Source organism: Sciurus carolinensis, chromosome 5 (genome assembly GCF_902686445.1).
Source record: "Sciurus carolinensis chromosome 5, mSciCar1.2, whole genome shotgun sequence".
NCBI classification, from domain to species: domain Eukaryota; kingdom Metazoa; phylum Chordata; class Mammalia; order Rodentia; family Sciuridae; genus Sciurus; species Sciurus carolinensis.
The window spans coordinates 104,329,316-104,346,764 of NC_062217.1; the positions used below are offsets into that span (position 1 = coordinate 104,329,316).

The 17,449-nt window shown below is 37.0% G+C and overlaps 3 pseudogenes; all 3 read right to left on the reverse strand.

The window, feature by feature from the left end:
* LOC124985694 (protocadherin-15-like) overlaps positions 1 to 9,058 on the reverse strand; it is a 65,198-nt pseudogene extending 56,140 nt beyond the window's left edge.
* A 1,934-nt stretch (positions 9,059 to 10,992) lies between these two features.
* Positions 10,993 to 12,608, reverse strand: LOC124985695 (protein-S-isoprenylcysteine O-methyltransferase-like; annotated as a pseudogene).
* Positions 12,609 to 15,800: 3,192 nt separating this feature from the next.
* LOC124985696 (kinetochore protein Spc24-like) overlaps positions 15,801 to 17,449 on the reverse strand; it is a 6,952-nt pseudogene continuing 5,303 nt past the window's right edge.

Genomic DNA, 17,449 nt, shown 5'->3' on the forward strand with positions numbered 1-17,449 from the left:
TGTTTCTTGATAAACAAGTGTTTCAAACATCATGTGATATCTCTGGAAATATTACTGTTATGTTCTAAATGATTTTGTCTTCCCAAAATTTGTATGTTGAAATCTCAGCAGCTTAGGGCTTGCTTTTTGGAAGTGGGACCATCAGGTTAGTGCTCTGAGATCCAAGGGAGCATTTTCACTAGAACTGGGGCCCTCGCAGGACATGTAATCTGTCAGTGACTTAATCTTGGACTTCTAGCCTCCAAAACTTGAGAAATAAATTTCTGTTCTTTATAAACCACACAGTTTGTGGTATTTTTTTTTTATTGCAGCTCAAACAGACTAAGGCAATTCCTTATTTTAGAGTGTGTTCTTGCTTGTTATTAACACATTCAATCTTTCTCATGATTAAAGTTTACCAGGCATAATGTTTAACAATATACTTTCAATCTATCCTTTTAAAATTTATAAATTGCAAAAAATACAATGAAACTATTTAAATTGCATCCTTGGAAATGACCTACAGATATGCCTTGAGATTTTATCTAGTTGTAAGAGTTAGAATATTTTTATTTCTTCAACAATTTTTGAAACTTTAGAATAGATTTATATTTACAAAAAAGTTACTAACATGATATAGCCCTACAGTACTAGTATTATAATCTTAATATTGTATATTTATCAAAATTAATGAAATGATTTTATAATATTAACTAAAGATCATACTTTATTCAGATTTTATTTTCTAATGACCTTGTTGTGTTTCAGGATCCCAGGCAGAATATACATTGTAGTCAGTCATCATATCTTCATAGGCTGAGTGTGACAATATCTCAAACTTGCCTTGATTTTGAGGATTGGGCATTTTGAGTAATTTTGTATATTTTGCAGAATACACTTCATCCAGTACTTCTTTGCTGCTTTTCTCATGGTTACATAGGAGGTATGGGTTTGGAGTGGAGACTGTAAATATAAATTTGCATTTTCATCACATTCTATCAAGGGTACTCATTAGTAATGTGACATTACCTTTAGGGTTGACCTTGATCACCTAACTAATGAAATGTTTGCCAGGTTTTTTCTACTCTAAAGTTGTTCCTACATCCTGTCCACCAGCTACTCATTGGAAGGACATGATGTGAAATCTGCTCATAAAGAGTGGAGAGTTACTTTTCAACTTCTTAAAGGTGGGGCACTTAAAAAATTACTAGGCAATCTTCTGTAGAAGAGAATTTTAATTTTTCTTTCATATATTTACTAATTCTTTTTTAATATCAGTTTAAACAAATGTATGGGTTTACACATTGGATTATAATGTAATGTTTATTTTATTGGTCAATTTTTCTATCTTCAGTCATTGAGAGTTCTTTTACTTTGTTCCTTGTCTCTTCAAAATGCCTCTCTCATACCTTTTACTTAATATTATTATTAAAATTTCTAAACTTTATTTCACTGAAAGATGCTTCAGCTTCACCTTTTATATTTTCTCCTCAAGTCCTAAGATGAGTCATTTTCCCAAAGAAACTTGGCTTCTTTGGATGGAAAATGGTATTATTAACTAAGATTTGAGTGCTTGGTATACTTATTTTCTTTGTGTTCAGGTATCTCAGTTGGCAGAGCAAGAAAATGTGTAGTGTGTACTAATGGTGTGTGTATACAAGTCCTTTCACACATGTAATTATCTAAGGCATCTGAATCTGTATTAAAACTAAACATGATTTCATGTTGAAGTTGCCAACTCTAATCTATTATATGTATCTTGCTAATCTTCCCATCTTTGTGTTTTAAATGCAACTTTAAAATAATTTTTATTTATAATTATCACATTGTTTGATTTAAGTTTATTATCTTTCCCTCTTTGTTTATTTCTCCACTGCTTCTTTTCTTCCTCCCTCCTTTCCAGTTTAGGGCCTACCAATTTCTGAAGAAACTCTCATAAAAACATTGCAAAATTTTTGTGCTTTCTTTATTTAAAAAATGTTTCTAGCTACTTTGGTTTCACATATTTTGCTGCTATAATTTTATTTTATCTTCTTGATGGTAATTTATCCATTTTAACATTGTGAAATAAATGGTATTATAAATGAAACATTTTACCTTTTAGGGTATTTTTTCAGATTTTAATGCTGCTGAATGAGCTAACTTTTGATTCAAGTTTCTTCGGTATTCTCTTCCCCTATATTAAACTTTAATATCACTCTGTCATCGTTAGGTGTTTTTTGTAAACATTATATAACTTGATATTTGTTTTTTGCATATATTTGAAGTTTTTGTTTAACCCAAGAGTTGAAATGATTATTTGTTGTGATTGCAAAAAGATTTGTGAAAGAAGAGATAGTTACCTCTTTCCATTATTGATTTATTTCTTTCAATAAAAATGTACCACATATTAGGTACTCAATAAATACTTATTAAACAAATATCTTAAATATTAATATTATTTAACTTTTCATGCTATTATATTTTCTTCTTTATATATACAATTATATATTATGATTTATATGATCCATGCTTTCTTTCAATTATTTCTTTCTGAATACCAGTGATTTGATTGAATTTTCTATATTTTATTTACTCTAATTTTAAATTACATATCAGTTTTCTGTTATTACATATAATTCATATATTTTAACTTGTACATATTAGTCAGTATCTCCATTTTTCCTACAAAGTCTAAGAATGTAACAACTCATCAACTCTCCTTACCCCTTCACATAGTCAGTGTTGTTGAAAGGCAATGAATTCTAGTGGTTAAGTTCAGTCTTTGAAGCCAAGTTGCCAGAATCTATATCCCAGAACTATTTATAGCCTTTGGAAAGTGTTATGGTTGAATATGAGGTGTCCCCCCAAAGCTCACATGTGAGACAATGTAAAAAGGTTCAGAGGAGAAATGATATGATTATAAGAGTCTTAACCTAATCAATGAATTAATCTTTGATGGAATTAACTGAATGGTAATGAGAGGCAGGTGGGGTGTGGTTGGAGGAAGTGGTTAATTGGGGGTGGGGCTATGGGGTATATATTTTGCATCTGGAGAGTGGAGTCTTTTTCTCTGCTCATCGAAATATGAGCTGTTTCACTCTGCCACACTCTTCTGGCATTATGTTCAGCCTCACCTCAAGTTCCCAGGAATGGAGCTGGCCTTCTATAGACTAAGACCTCTGAAACCATGAGCCCTCATGTAAACTTTTCCTTCTCTACAATTGTTTTGTTCAGATCTTTTAGTTACAGCCGTGAAGAATGCTAACTAAAATACAAAGTATACAATTTACCTGCCATATTTTAGTCATTTTAAAATAATAATGAGGAAAAATATGTTTAATGAGTCAAAATGAGAATATTGAATATGAAATATTATATGCAAAACAATTAAAATATTTTAAGAAAAATATGTTAGCTTTTTTTACTATTTTGGTACAATGGTTCATCTCCTGTTTCTTTTATTCCTTTATTAATTTTTTTTTTTTTTTTGTGGTGCTGGGGATCAAACCCAGGACCTTGTGCTTGCAAGACAAGCACTCTACCAACTGATCTATCTCCCAAGTCCAGTTTATTAATTTTTTAAATGGGTGCACTGTATTCATACCTAAAAGTAGAATTTATTGTGGTATGTTTAGACATGCAAATGACATAGTGTTTTAGTTATCTTTTTTTTTTTTTTTTACTGCTGTGACCAGAAAACCTGACAAGAACAACTAGAGGAAGAAAAGTTTATTTTGGTTTCAGAGATCTCAGTCCACAGATGGCTGACTCCATTGCTCTGGATCCAAGGTGAGGCAGAACATCATGGGGGAAGGGGATGGTGGAGGAAAGCAGCTGGGAGCATGGCAGCAGGAAACAGAGAGAGAGAGAGAGACTGACCTCCCCTCACCAAGGACAAAATATAAACCCCAAAGGCAGGCCCTCAGTGACCCACCTCCTCTAGCCACACCCTATCTTCCTGCAGTTACCACCCAGAATTAATGCACTCATTAGGTTAATATTCTTATCTCTACACTTTCTTGCATTATCTTACACATACCCTTTTTGGGAACCTCATATGTAAATCATAATGCATAGTTTGGTTATTTGCATTCTGCTCTTCCTCCCTTTCCCATCCCTTCTCCACCTTACTCATTTGACTTTCTCCAGACCATTATTCTCTCTTTTATTATTGTGAGTTCCCCCTAATTTCTTAAAATTATTTATTTCTTCATAGCTTCTGCATATAAGAGAAAACATTCAACCCTTGACTTTCTGTGTTGGACTTATTTCATTCAGCATGATGTTCTCTACTTCCATGAATTTACCAACAAATGACATGATTTTATTCTTCTTTATGGCTGAATAAAACTCCATTGTGTACATAGGTCATATTGTCTTTATCCAGTTGTATGATGACAGGCATTTGATATGGTTCCACAACTTGGCTGTTGTGAACTGTGATTGCTATAAACATTGAGTGTACTGTGTCACTATAGCAACTGATTTTAGCACTTGAGATAGCTGAGTAATATGGTGGTTCATTCCTAGTCTTTTGAGAAATCTCTGGACCACTTGCCATAGTGGTTGTGCTAATTTATAGTCCATCAACAATGCATAAGTGTACCTTTTTTCCCATATCCTCACCTAAAGTTATTAATTTTTGTATTTTTTTATGACTGCTTTCTTACTGGATTGAGATGAAATCTCATTGTAATTTTGATTTGCATCTCCTTGATTGCTAAGGATGTTGAATTTTTTCATATATTTGTTGGACATCTGCATTTCTTCTTTGAAGAAATGTGTGTTTGGTTCTTTTTTCCATTTATTGATTGGAGTTTTTTTGGTGTTAACTTTTTTGATTTCTTTATATATTTTGTTTATTAACCCATCAGAAGGTGTCAAATATTTACTTCCATCATGTAAGCTATTCCTTAATGTTCTTAATTGTTTTCTATGCTGTGCAGAAACTTTTTAATTTGAAGACTTTCCACTTATTGATTCTTGGTTTTAGTTCTTTAGCTTTAGGAGTCTTATTAAGGAACTCAGTGCTTGGACCAATATGTTGAAGTGTTGACCCCATGTTTGCTTGGGCAGTGTTTCTAATCTATTCCTAGGTCTTTTATTCATTTTAAGTAGGTTTTTGTGTGGGGAGGGATATAGAGATCTACTTTCATTTTGCTACATATTGATATCCTGTTTACCCTGTATAACAGGAGTTTTTCTGATTCTGCTGGGTGGGCTGTGTAAGCTGCAGGCCTCTGCAGTCATGAAATGTGGTGCAGCTCTTAGCGATTGGCTACACCCTATGTTGTTGCAGCAGACTATAGCATCTCACTGCTAACATTTTTCCAGGTTCTTGTTTTTGAATTCAAATAACAAAATCCACAGATGAAGATGAGTGAGTGTAAGAGTAGGACTTATTCAAGTGTAAATGGAACTTCTGCAGGGTGAGGGGAGACCTAAGAGTGGATGCTGCTTGAGTGTATTAGTGTAAGGGTTTATGTAGCACTTTGATCAACATTCTTAGTTCAAATTTATGCTAATCAGGGTTTGGAAAAATACCAACACTATTGGTTAGCCCTGCAATCCCATTTGGGTCTGCTCCACTTCCATTTTCCTGCAGGTCATCAGAAAGCTGAAGGTTGAGGTCCTGGGATCATGGATGCTAGGGGGAGGATTCCAACTGCAGTGTTGTGTGAAACAGGCATCCACACAAGCCCAGACCAGCCTCCACAGGGTGATAGGTTAATGCTCTCTGGCTTACCTAGTGCCTCCAACCTATGCCAGCATGGCAGGCTCCATGCAGTTGTGGCCTATGCTTGCTGCCCTTTTCTCCCACTCATCTGGGTCACCCCCTACAATGCTGCTTCAATGCCACATTTTGGCAGGGGTTAGTGGGCCGGGTGCATAGCTCAGTGATGGGGAGCCATGTGACTGGCTCCATTTTTTTAAAATGCTATATTTTTTCAATGTGTATTTTGGCATCTATGTGAAGAATCAGATGACTTTATCTATATGGATTCATCTCTGTGTCTTCTATCCTGGTCTTCATCTCTGTTTTTATGCTAAGAACATGCTGTTTTTGTAAGTATAGCTCTATAGCACAGGTTTAAATCAAGTACCATGATGCCACCATTATCACTCTCATTGCTTTGGATTGCGTTGGCTATTTTGAGTCTTATTCTTCCAAATTAATTTTAGGACTGTTTTTCTCTAGTTTTGTGAAGAATGTCATTGGCATTTTTATGGGATTACATTGAATCCATGTATCACTTTTGGTAATGTGGCCATTTTGACAATGCTAATTCTGCCTGTCAAAGAGCATGGTAGGTCTTTCCCAATTCTCATTCTTCAATATCTTCTTTTTTTTTCCTCTCTTTAGCTCTTGATTTCTTCTTACCCTGATTTTGTCTAATTTAACATAATACTCAGTAACTGCTACTTTTGCCGTGGATGGTGTGCAAAAGTAATTGTTTTCCTCCCAGGATGCTGGATTGTGTCATTTTTGAAAGTGAAGGGTCTTGATAACCTCATATGCTCACTATCAGGCCCAGAAAGTTCTTCTTCAATTACTTTTGTTAGTATTCTACAATTGTCACTGTTGAAACCATTCATATTCTTGTTTTCAATTTATTCCCAAGTATTTTATTTTATTTCAAGGATATTGGGAATGGAATTGTTTTCTTGATTTCTTTCTCAATAGATTCATTATTGGAATATAGAAAAGTTATTGGTTTCTGAATGTTGACCTTGTATCCTGATATTTTGGTGAATTCATTGTATCTAGAAGTCTTTTGTTGGGGTATTTTAAGTCTTTTAATTATAGAATTATCATCAGCAGAGATAATTTGACTTTTACTTATCATTTGTATCTCTTTAATTTCCTTCTCTTGCCTGATTGCTTTGGCTTGAGTTTCAAGAACTAGACTGAATAGGAGAGGTGAGAGTGTACATCCTTGTCTTGTTCCTGATTTTAGAGAAACTTCTTTCAGTTTTTTTCCAATCAGTTTAATGTTAGCTTTAAATTTGTCACATATTGTCTTTGTGATGATGAGGTATGTTCCTTCTATTCCAATTTTTTTCCCAGTGATTTTAACATGAATGGGTGCTGTATTTTAACATAGATTTTTTTATTTACCTATTGAGATATTCATGTGATTTTTCTCCTTGATTCTATTTATGTGATGAATTATATTTGTTGATTTGCATTTCTTGATTTGGTCTGTTGGATCAAACTTGCATTCCTGGAATGAAATAAATTTTATCATGGTGAATAACCTTCTTAATGTGTTTTTGAATAAGGACTGCTAATATTTAATTAAGAATATTTGCACCTACGTTCATCAGGAATATTAGTCTGTAGTTTTCTTTCCTTGATATGTCTTTCTCTGGTTTTACTTTTAGGGGGTTACTGGCTTCATAGAATGAGTTTTAGCATGTTCCCTCTCCTTCTATTTTAAAGAATAATTTCAGGAATACTTGACTTAGTTCTTTAAAGATCTGGCAGATTTCAGCTAAGAATCTGCATAGCTTTCAGCTTTTATTTGTTGAAAGGCTTTTTATTATTATTTCAATCTCATTGCTTGATATTGGTTTGCTTAAATTTTCTATATCCTCTTGGTTCAATTTATGTAAGTCATATGTGTCTAGAAATCTGTTCTTATCTTCCAAATTTTCCACTTTGTTGAAGTAAAAGTTTTCAAAATACTTCCTAATGATTCTCCAGATTTCAGCAATGTCTGTGGTGATGTCCCCTTTTTCTTCTCTAATTTTGTTACTTTGGATCACTTTCTTTTTTTTTTTTTTAATTTGTCTGTACTAGTTACATGTGACAGTAGAATATATTTTGACATGTTATACACAAAAGAAATATAATTCCCATTCTTCTGGTTGTACATGAGGTGGAACTACATTGGTTGTGTATTCATATATGTATATAAGAAAGTAATGTCTTTTTTTGTAGAGAAATCAAGTACAGTTTATTTAAGAATTGGAAAGAATAATCAGTATCTGTGAAAGAAAATCCAATTGAAAATATTTAAATAAACATTTCTGTATGTAAAAAGAGTAGAATAATTACTCTGTAAGTCCCTCTCCTTGTGACGGGATTGGCTGCCTCCACTCAGACTGGTGGGGTCTTCCGGGCCCAGGACAAGCAGCCACAGAGTGAGCGCTTCCCACCACATCAGAGAGGCTGAGGTCTCTAGTCCTGCTGAGCTGCTAGGAAAGCCAACTATGGTGGGTGCAACTACCTAAGGCAGTGATAAAGTGCAGAGGGAACGGGGCTCACTGTGCCTGTCGTAGGATGTGACCAAGGAGTTCTGGTTGAGACCTCAACAAGTCTGACACTGACACAGCTTAGTGGTCTAAGAACATCTTCCCTGTCATACCAGTCTCCAGTTGGTAAGCAAGTGGGAACTATCAATAAAGCCTACTTTCTAGGCTCGAGAAGCAGCTCACACCAAGGAGGGACACCAGGGATGTGCCCTTTGGTTTCTACCCCAGAGGCTCACCTTCTACTGCTTTGCCAACACTACTTTGCTCAGCAGTGGCCTGCAGATCTTCATGAAATGTTTCATTTTATGCTGTTTCAAAGTAGCTTGCTTTCTGTACAATACCCATTCTTTATTTAAGAATCTCCACTTTCACACTTGCAAAGAAATCTGACAGTTTCTCAATGTGAGAAAACTGGTAATGTGGCCTTTACAGCGAGTACCCAAAAAGCCTTTGCTCACTGACCTGATTTTCTGCCCTGGGCCTGTCACTGCTATGTTTGTAAATTAAAAAAATAATCTCAACAGCAGCAGACGAGGTCAATCCACAGTTCACCTTTCATCCCTAAGCCACGGCTGTCTCCTGCCCTGGGACTACAGTGAGGATAGGAACATTCTCACTACCACATCATGGGAATTACTTTTTAAAACAATGCAATGTCAGCCTTCAGTGGTATGAAGCAGCATCACTGTGAAGCCTCACTGTGAAACCTTAGGATCCTTTGCTCCTGGGACTGGAAAGAAGGTAATGGATGCTGACATCAAATGCCAACACCCAGCCTTACCACCCATACACCAGGGGCCATCATTAGCTGCTCTCCATCCATCAAAAACAACTTCATGGCCCCCAGGGGGAATGGATGCTGGGTCCAGTCTTGCTTATACACAGTGAGAAACAATTTTACCTCAAAAAGCTGGGGATGGCTGCCAAAAACCCAACCATGCCCTCTGTCATTCTGCAGTCCTGGTAAGGGAAGTTCGCTTCAGGTAAGTGAGGTCTGGAAACACTGACTGACCTGACTCAGAGTCCCAGAGTGAGTGCGTTCGAGCTGTGTCCCGGCAGACACGGTTCCCACCACAGGAACTCAGTGCTGCTGCAGCCATGGACTTGCCAGAACGCCCTGCAAGTCCCTCGTGAGGGCCACGGCTCTCAAACCAGCAAGCATCGTGCTGGTAGTCGACAAACCCATAAGCCTCTTTGGTATACATAACAACAAAATATTAAGCCATGAGATCTAGAAATAAGCCATATTTCTGAGCTGGGAAAATGCTCTGTCAAACATACACTTTGGGCATGTGCAGCTAACCAGGTTCAGTCCACCTCCATGTAGCTCACTGTGTGACTTCATCGTGTCATCCCTCTCATCTAAGTATGAAGAATTTCAACACTGTTTGTCTACATCCTCACAACATCCCTGTGAGGTAGGTGGTATTGACCCCATTCTGCAGATGGGGAGGTCTGAGCATGGGATCAGTGGTTCCTCCAAAGCCATGAGGCATGGTAGTGACTGAGCAGTGCTCTCGGCACAAGCCAAGGCCACCTTCACATTCATGCTTCATTTGTGCCACTACAAACTGCCAGGAAGGATTTCACAAGGAGACCAAGTTCCTGTCCAGCCCAGACTAGGCAAAGGTCTCACCTCTTAAGGCTTTGAGACTTGACTCAAAAAGCCAACTGTCCTCCCCAGAATGCAAAACAAAAATGCTGACTGAACCTCAGTTGTGAGGATCTGCTTTACGGAAGATGTTTGAGTTGCTTTGCCTGAATTTGCAGTTGTACGTGCTGCAACCCCTTTAGAAAAGATTGCCTGACGCAGCACAGAGGGAGAATGTAATTTTGGGAGAGAAAAAAAAATGCTTCATAGATTTACATTGAAACACAAAAATATAAGCTATTAAAATGAGAATAAAACCCCAAATAAATGGACCAATATTTCTCAGCATTTCATGATGCCTTGCATGGAGCAGGCATTCAGTAAGCATTTCCTGGAGAAGGGAAAAATAAACACATCTTTGACTTGCCTGTCAAGATAACAGAAGAGCAGGAACAAAAGCCCCAGGAAAGTCAAGGGCCCACAGTCCCCTGGCTTGGGGTGCCCATGGCCACACAATGCTACACAGCCAAATCAGAGGGGGCTGTGCTTACTTGCTGCCAAATCAAAGCTGGAGCTCAAAATACCAAGTGAGCGCCTTTAAATTTATGCTGCTATTTATAAAAAATAACTGTGTAAATACGACTAAGCCAAAGTGTCATATAAGGAAGTATCCTTAGAATTAGATAGATATTCATGCATTAAGGACAGAATAAAGAGGTTAAAGCTGTGCTGTTGTTTTTCAGTTAAAGATTTTCAATGCATTTTTTAATGCGGGAACACCCACCACTGTGGCTGCCACAGAAGCTCTGCTGCAATCAGCATCTACCTCTCCGGAGGAATCCTGGGACAATGCAAATACACTGTGGCCTCAGGGGCACTGGATTGTGGCCTGGATTCTCACCAGGTCACTGTAGAAGGGGCACTGATGAATATTGCTGTAGTTTGTTTCTTGTTCATTGTTAATCTATGTCTACCTTGATTCAGTACAAGAACAGATTGCTCCCATGGGTCCTTTGGTCCTAAGGCCTTCTGACCATTTGGTCTTGGGGTGACATTCCAGAAGAATAATTAGTGACATATAAAATGACTAAGAAAATTCATTCCTCAGTGGCCAACTAAAGCAGTTTTGTCCTGGGCTACATGGGGCCAGAGGCCCTTGGTCCCTCGAGGCCCCCCGCCCATCATAGCTCCACCTTGACTCCCTTTATGAAAGGCAGACCTGTAGGCACTCTCTTCTTATACTCCAGGTGTTCCTCTCCAAAGAAGTGAATCAGGGATATTTCTTCTTCCTCTGTTCCATGGCGGAAGAATCGCCACAATGTCAGGGCGTAGACAACACCACAGATGGGGTTACACTGCATCACCTGGGTTCCAATACTCCAATAAAACCATCCCACATAAGAAGGGTGCGGGAAACAAGCATACATGCCACTTGTCACCAGAGTATGGGTATCTGACTTCTCCTTCTGCACCACGTGGTTGAAGTTGGCACCAGCTGTAAACATGGCAGCTTTCCTCAGGCATTCTCCAAAGACCACCATCAGCAGCCCCGTGGCACTGAGCCACGTGATCTGCTTCAGTTCAGCCAAAGTGATTCCAGGAAGACTGGCTAAAACTTAGCAGCACACCGCAGCCAAACACAAAGCCAAGGAAACAAGCTCGGATGGCTGGTACCAGCTGCCGGTAGAGCAGCAGCAGCAGCGCTTTGAGCCCGGCCACCTAGAGCGCCAGCCCGGTGCGGCCTCGCAGGCCGGTTCGCTGTGAGCAGCTGCAGCGCGAGCACCAAGGCGCACAGAAGGAAGGTGGCGAGGCTGAGGCGCGCCTTGGAGCCCGGCGGAGCCCACGCTGAGCAGCTCGCCACGGCGCAGGGCGGCGGACCAGCCGGCGGCGGTGGAGCTGGCAGCCGCGCAGACAGTAGCCAGGGAAACCCGCCGGCTGCGCCTGCGCCTAATGTCTTTTTTATCTTACTGTTTCCTATTCCCACTTGCCCTCCTTTCCCTTCATTCCCCTTTTTTCTAATTCAAAGTACTTCTAATCTTCCCTACTTCCTACCCCATTGTGGTTTTAGCATCCATATATCAGAGAAAACATTCAACCTTTGGTTCTTTGAGATTGGCTTATTTCACTTAGCATGATAGTCTCCAGTTCTATCCAATTACCAGCAAATGTCATAATTTTATTTTTTAATAGTTGAATAGTATTCCATTACGTAAATGTACCACATTTTCTTCATCCATTCATTTGTTGATGATCACCTAGGCTGAGACCATTGTTCAGCTATAGTGAATTAAGTTTCCGTAAACATTATGATTTGGCTAAGAATTTATCAAACTTGTTTATCTTTACAAAGAACCAACTCTTTACTTCATTGATCCTGTGTATTGTTTTGTTTATACTAAACTTCATTAATTTGAGTCCTTATTTTAATTATTGCTTGTTCTACTGGTTTTAAAATTAATTTATTCTTGCTTTCCTAGAACTTTGAGATGTAACATTCAGTTGTTCATTTGAGATCTTTCTAATTCGCATCTAAATGTGACCTGCCATTTTTCTCTTGCAGTTTTAAATTTCTCTTTGTTTTGCATATTAGACATTTTAATTTAAATATGTCTTATAGGCGATCTCTTTGATTTTATCTATGTGGAATTCTGAATATCTCTTGTATTTGGATGTCCTTTTCATTTTTGAGGTTTTGAAACATTTCTGATATTATTTCACCAAAATGATTATGCATGCCTTTAGTTCGAATATCACTTCCTTCCTTGATGCCAAAGATCCTTAGATTTGGTCTCTTCATGTTTTCCCATATTTCCTAATCATTCTGGTCATGACCTTTTATTGTCTTCATTGCTAAATTTTCAAGATTATATACCTTGTCTTTGAGATCTGAAAATCTGTCTTCTTTGTGATTCAAACTATTAGTGATATTTTCCATTGAATTTTTAATTTGATTAACTGATTATTTTATTTCCTGGCTATCTGTTTGATACTTCTTAAGACTATTTCTTTATTGAAATGATCTTTTACTTTCTGTATTTTCTCTTACTTCACTTTCTATCTCTTGTTTAATTCCTTGATCATTTTAACCATTGACTCTTTGACTTGTTTGGCATTTTGCCATTTCAACATCTGAGGATTCAGTTCTTAGGGATTTTAAAGTTTCAGAGGCATTTTATTTCCTTGTTATCTTATGTTTTCTGTATTTCTATGTCGAATTTGTGAATTTTTCTGAGTAGATCTTACTCCCACTGTTGACTGGAAGAATTTTTAGTAGCCTACATTAATTGTATTATATGTTTTAAGCACTGGGAGTAGCTCTGTGTCAGAGGGTTCAGTCAACATGTCCTTAGTATTTTGATCAATTATTTATACTCCTTTAAGGGGAACTGATGATCACATAAACTTAAGAGCAAACCCTATACCAGTAATCTAAATTTGTTAAAATATTTTCTAAAACTCCACTGTGTTCAAAGTGTAATAGGAAAATAGTACACCAAAATAGGTATTTTGGTATTAAAATACCTATTAGGTATCGAAATTTTGGTATTAAAAAATAAAATTGTTACTAGTACTTACCTAGGACATGAAAATAGAAGAGAAAGAAGAGGCCATGTGAAAGAAGAAGGATGAGAAATAAAAAAAAAAAAAACTCAACAACTAAACAAGTCAGCAAAATAAAATCTAAACCAAATAGTCAGATACATCTACCCACACCCTTGAAAAATAAAAAAAAACACATACACTCATGTAAACCCCCATAAATAAAATGTCACAAAACCCAAAACTACCTCAGGGTGGGGAAGGGCAGAAATAGAAAAGAAATAGAAAAGTGATGACCAAAAAAACAGGATGGGAATATAAGATAGTGTTGAAGAAAGCAAGTACAGAAACAGATTGGAAAGGTCCAATTAGTACAAAATTATAAATTTGAAAATTAAAATCTAGAGATAAAGGCACCCATTTGAACCCTAGATGTTTGGATGGGTGAAGCAGTATGTTCACAGGGCCAAGGACACTGTTTCAACACTAAAAGTAGAAGGGGCTGAGGATGTGGCTCAGTGCCTGAGCACGACTGGGTTCAATGCTCAACCCCACAACAACCAAAATGAAGCAAAACTCAATTATCTTGAAGCAACTAGAGAGGAAAGAAATATTAAATGGGAAGTGGTTAGTGGTGAGGAAAAAGGATAGATAGGATACGTAATAGCAAAGAGAAAAAGAAAGTAGTGAAAGATTATAATCATTATAGGCAAGAATAATAGTGTGGATATTTTCCATTTATCACATTACAACTTTACCAATACAAAATGCATAAGAATGAATTAAGGAAATCAATTTCTGATAAGATAGGAGAATAAGAGAATCTATCAAATCAATGCACAAGGTTATACTAATGGAATAAAGAGTCAAATAATTATATGCTACTTAATATACATAAATCACAATATATAAATATGTTAATTATATTATCATATACTAACATATATTAATTATATAATAATTAAAGAGTCAAAAATTATTCCATGCTGATATTTCTGAGAATGGAGTTGTTAGTGAACCATTCTGGTCCTGAGTCATGCGTGTTAGTTGCTTTGTATTTAAATCTTCTTTTGGCTCAAACTGTGCATATTTCTGACAGAGATGTCAGAAGTTCTTGAAAGCTTTATGATTTCCTTTTTCTTTTCCCTTAGTACGCCAGAAGAGGGTTTCCTATGCCCAGTGTTGTTGTAGAATATTATTCTTATTTTTTAAACCAGCTTATTTTTCTAAATAATAATAACTATATACATATATATTCAACAACTATACATATGTGTGTGTGTGTATATATATATATATATATATATATATATATATATATATCTTCCTGTGTTCCTTCTGCACACTGCCTCTCTGAATTGGGATCCAGCTCTTCTCTGCATGGTTGAACAACTGTTGACCCAAATCAATCAAGGTCCAGTCAGTTATTGGACTGTTATTCACCCACCAATTTCCACCAACCTTCTTTTTCTTTAAAAATTCAAATTTAGTAGCATTTGTTAGTGATTGTTTAGGTTTACGAAATCTATCCTTTAATTTCCATTACTATCATTTCTTTACTATCCTTTCAATACTATCATTTCTTGCAGCCCATTCTTTCCTTCTAAATATTATATTCTTTCATTTTGATAGTTGTTTCACTGATGATATTTGACTATTGAGTAACCTTAATATTTATAAGTTTTCATCTGAAAATCTTCATATCATTTTTACACTTTCACGAATGTTAAAATGATATAGGATTTTAGATTAAGAATTTTTGCATTCACTCTTTGACACTATTTTATATTATTATGGATTATATTATTGCTGATGAGAAATTCATCATCAATTTGACTTTCATTAATTTGGAACTTACGTCTTCAATTCTGGATATTTCTCATCCACGCTCACTGGGAAATGGGATTAAAAAAAAATTCCCATTAAATTTATCTTTTTTTTTTTTTCCAAGTAGCAGTGATTGAATCTAGAGCCTTACACATGCTAGGGAAGTACTCTACCACTGAGCTTCATCCCCAGCCTTATCTTCATTTCAAATAGTTATAATTATATGTGCTTATACTTTTTATTAAACTGTTATAATTTTCATACAATTATTTATCCAGATTAATATCATTGAGGTTTTCAGATATATCTAAAAGTTTACATATTATTTCATTAGTAACAACTGCAACCTAACATGGTCAGTGAAATTTTTATTCAATTTTAAATTTTATTTGATATGCAAAAACATTAAAAATTGTCCATACTAATGGGGCGCTATGTGATATTCTGATGCATGTATATATTATGTAATGTTTAAATGAAGTTAAAATATTTACTTGCTCAGACTTGTTTCTTTCTTCTTCTTTTTTTTTTTTTTTAATGTGCAAACATTTAATTTTAAACTGATGATCACGGAGCTACCACCACACTCCTTGGCCAATTCAGCAGGTCATGAGGCTCCGAGCTACCACTTGGTGTCCACCGGGCTCCAGAGATAGTCGCTGATGAATTTCTTGGAAAGTTGGGTGCTGTCCAGGTGGATGGGCTGAGCCACGCTGGGGCCGTGATGGATGCCTTTTATCATTCCTGGCTCGCTCTCGTAATCCCATTCGATTTTACTAATTCGGTGATAAAGTTGAGCCACATACACAGCAGAAGGGATGGTGACCATCGTGTCCTGTCAACCTCTCTCTCCTGTCTTTCCAGATCGGCCTCCAGCTTCCTGCGTCGTCCTTGGTCGCCTTTCGGAGCTCGGCTTCCAGCCGCTGCAGCTCGGCGCTCCCCTGGCACACGCGCTCCTTTGAGTCAAGAAAGCTCTGGGCCACCTCTTCCTCTGCAGCGAGGGTCTCTCGCAGCCGCTGCTGGATGCAGTCTTGCGTCTCCAGCAACCGCTTCAGCATCTGCTCCTGGCGTCCCAGCAGCCGCAGCCTCTGAGCCTCGGCGCGATTAGTGCCCAGCAAGCTCTGCAGTCCCTGGCTCACCTACTCAATATCGCGGAAGGCAGCCTGATGATGCCAGCCCTGAACTCGCGCAAATTCGACTGGCTTGTTGTTTCTTTATGGTTAAAACAATAAAAGTTTCTTGCAGTTTTTTAAAATTTACCATATGTTATTGTAATCTACAGTCACCTTAGTGTATGATGACACACTACAAATTCTTACTCTATCTGATGAGAGCTTAATACGCATTGATCAACTTTTTTCCTTCCCTTGTTCCACCCTACTCTATCCAGTCCCGGGTAGCCACCACCATTCCATTTTTTTTTTTTTTCATTTTATTTTTTTGGCACCAGGGATTGAACCCAGTGGTGCTTAACCCACAGAGCCACATCCCCAGCTGTCCCCACTCCTGCCTTTTTATTGAGACAGTCTTGCTAAATTGCTTAGGGCTTTGGAATCCTCCTAATTCAACCTTTTGTGTTGCTGGGATTACAGGTGTGTGCCACATCACCCAGTCACCATTCTATTTTTTAACTTCTATATCAACATTTTTAGATTTCACACGAGTGAGGTTCTTGTGGTACCTCAAGCCATTAAGTAACTAGCTTCTTTCACTTAACATAGTGAACATAAGTTCTGTACATGTTGTTACAAATGACAGGATTTCATTATTTTTTAAGGTTGAAAAATATTTCATTGGATATATGTACATTTTCTTTACCCATTCATCAGTTGATGAACACTAAAGTTGCTTGCATTTCTTGACTATTTTGAATAATGCAGCAATAAACGTGAGGGTGCACTGTCTCTTCAATATACTGATTTTACATTTCCCTTGGATATGTGCCCAGTAGTGGGATTGCTTGATCATATCCTAGTTCTATTTAAATTTTTGAAGGACTCTCTATAAAGTTTTCCACAATGGTTCCACTAATTTATATTTCTCTAAAACAATGGCCAAGGATTGGATTTTCTCTATATCCTCTCTGTCCCTTGTTAGTTTACTCATATTCATAACAGACAAGCAAAATGGGGTGAGGAAATATCCCATGTGATTTTGAATGATATTTTCCTGAAGATTTTAAAATTAGTTTATTCTCATTAGTGCACTACTGCGTTTTTGGAGTTCCTTATATATTTTGGATAGTAAAGTGTTGAGGGCCATCTTGGAACA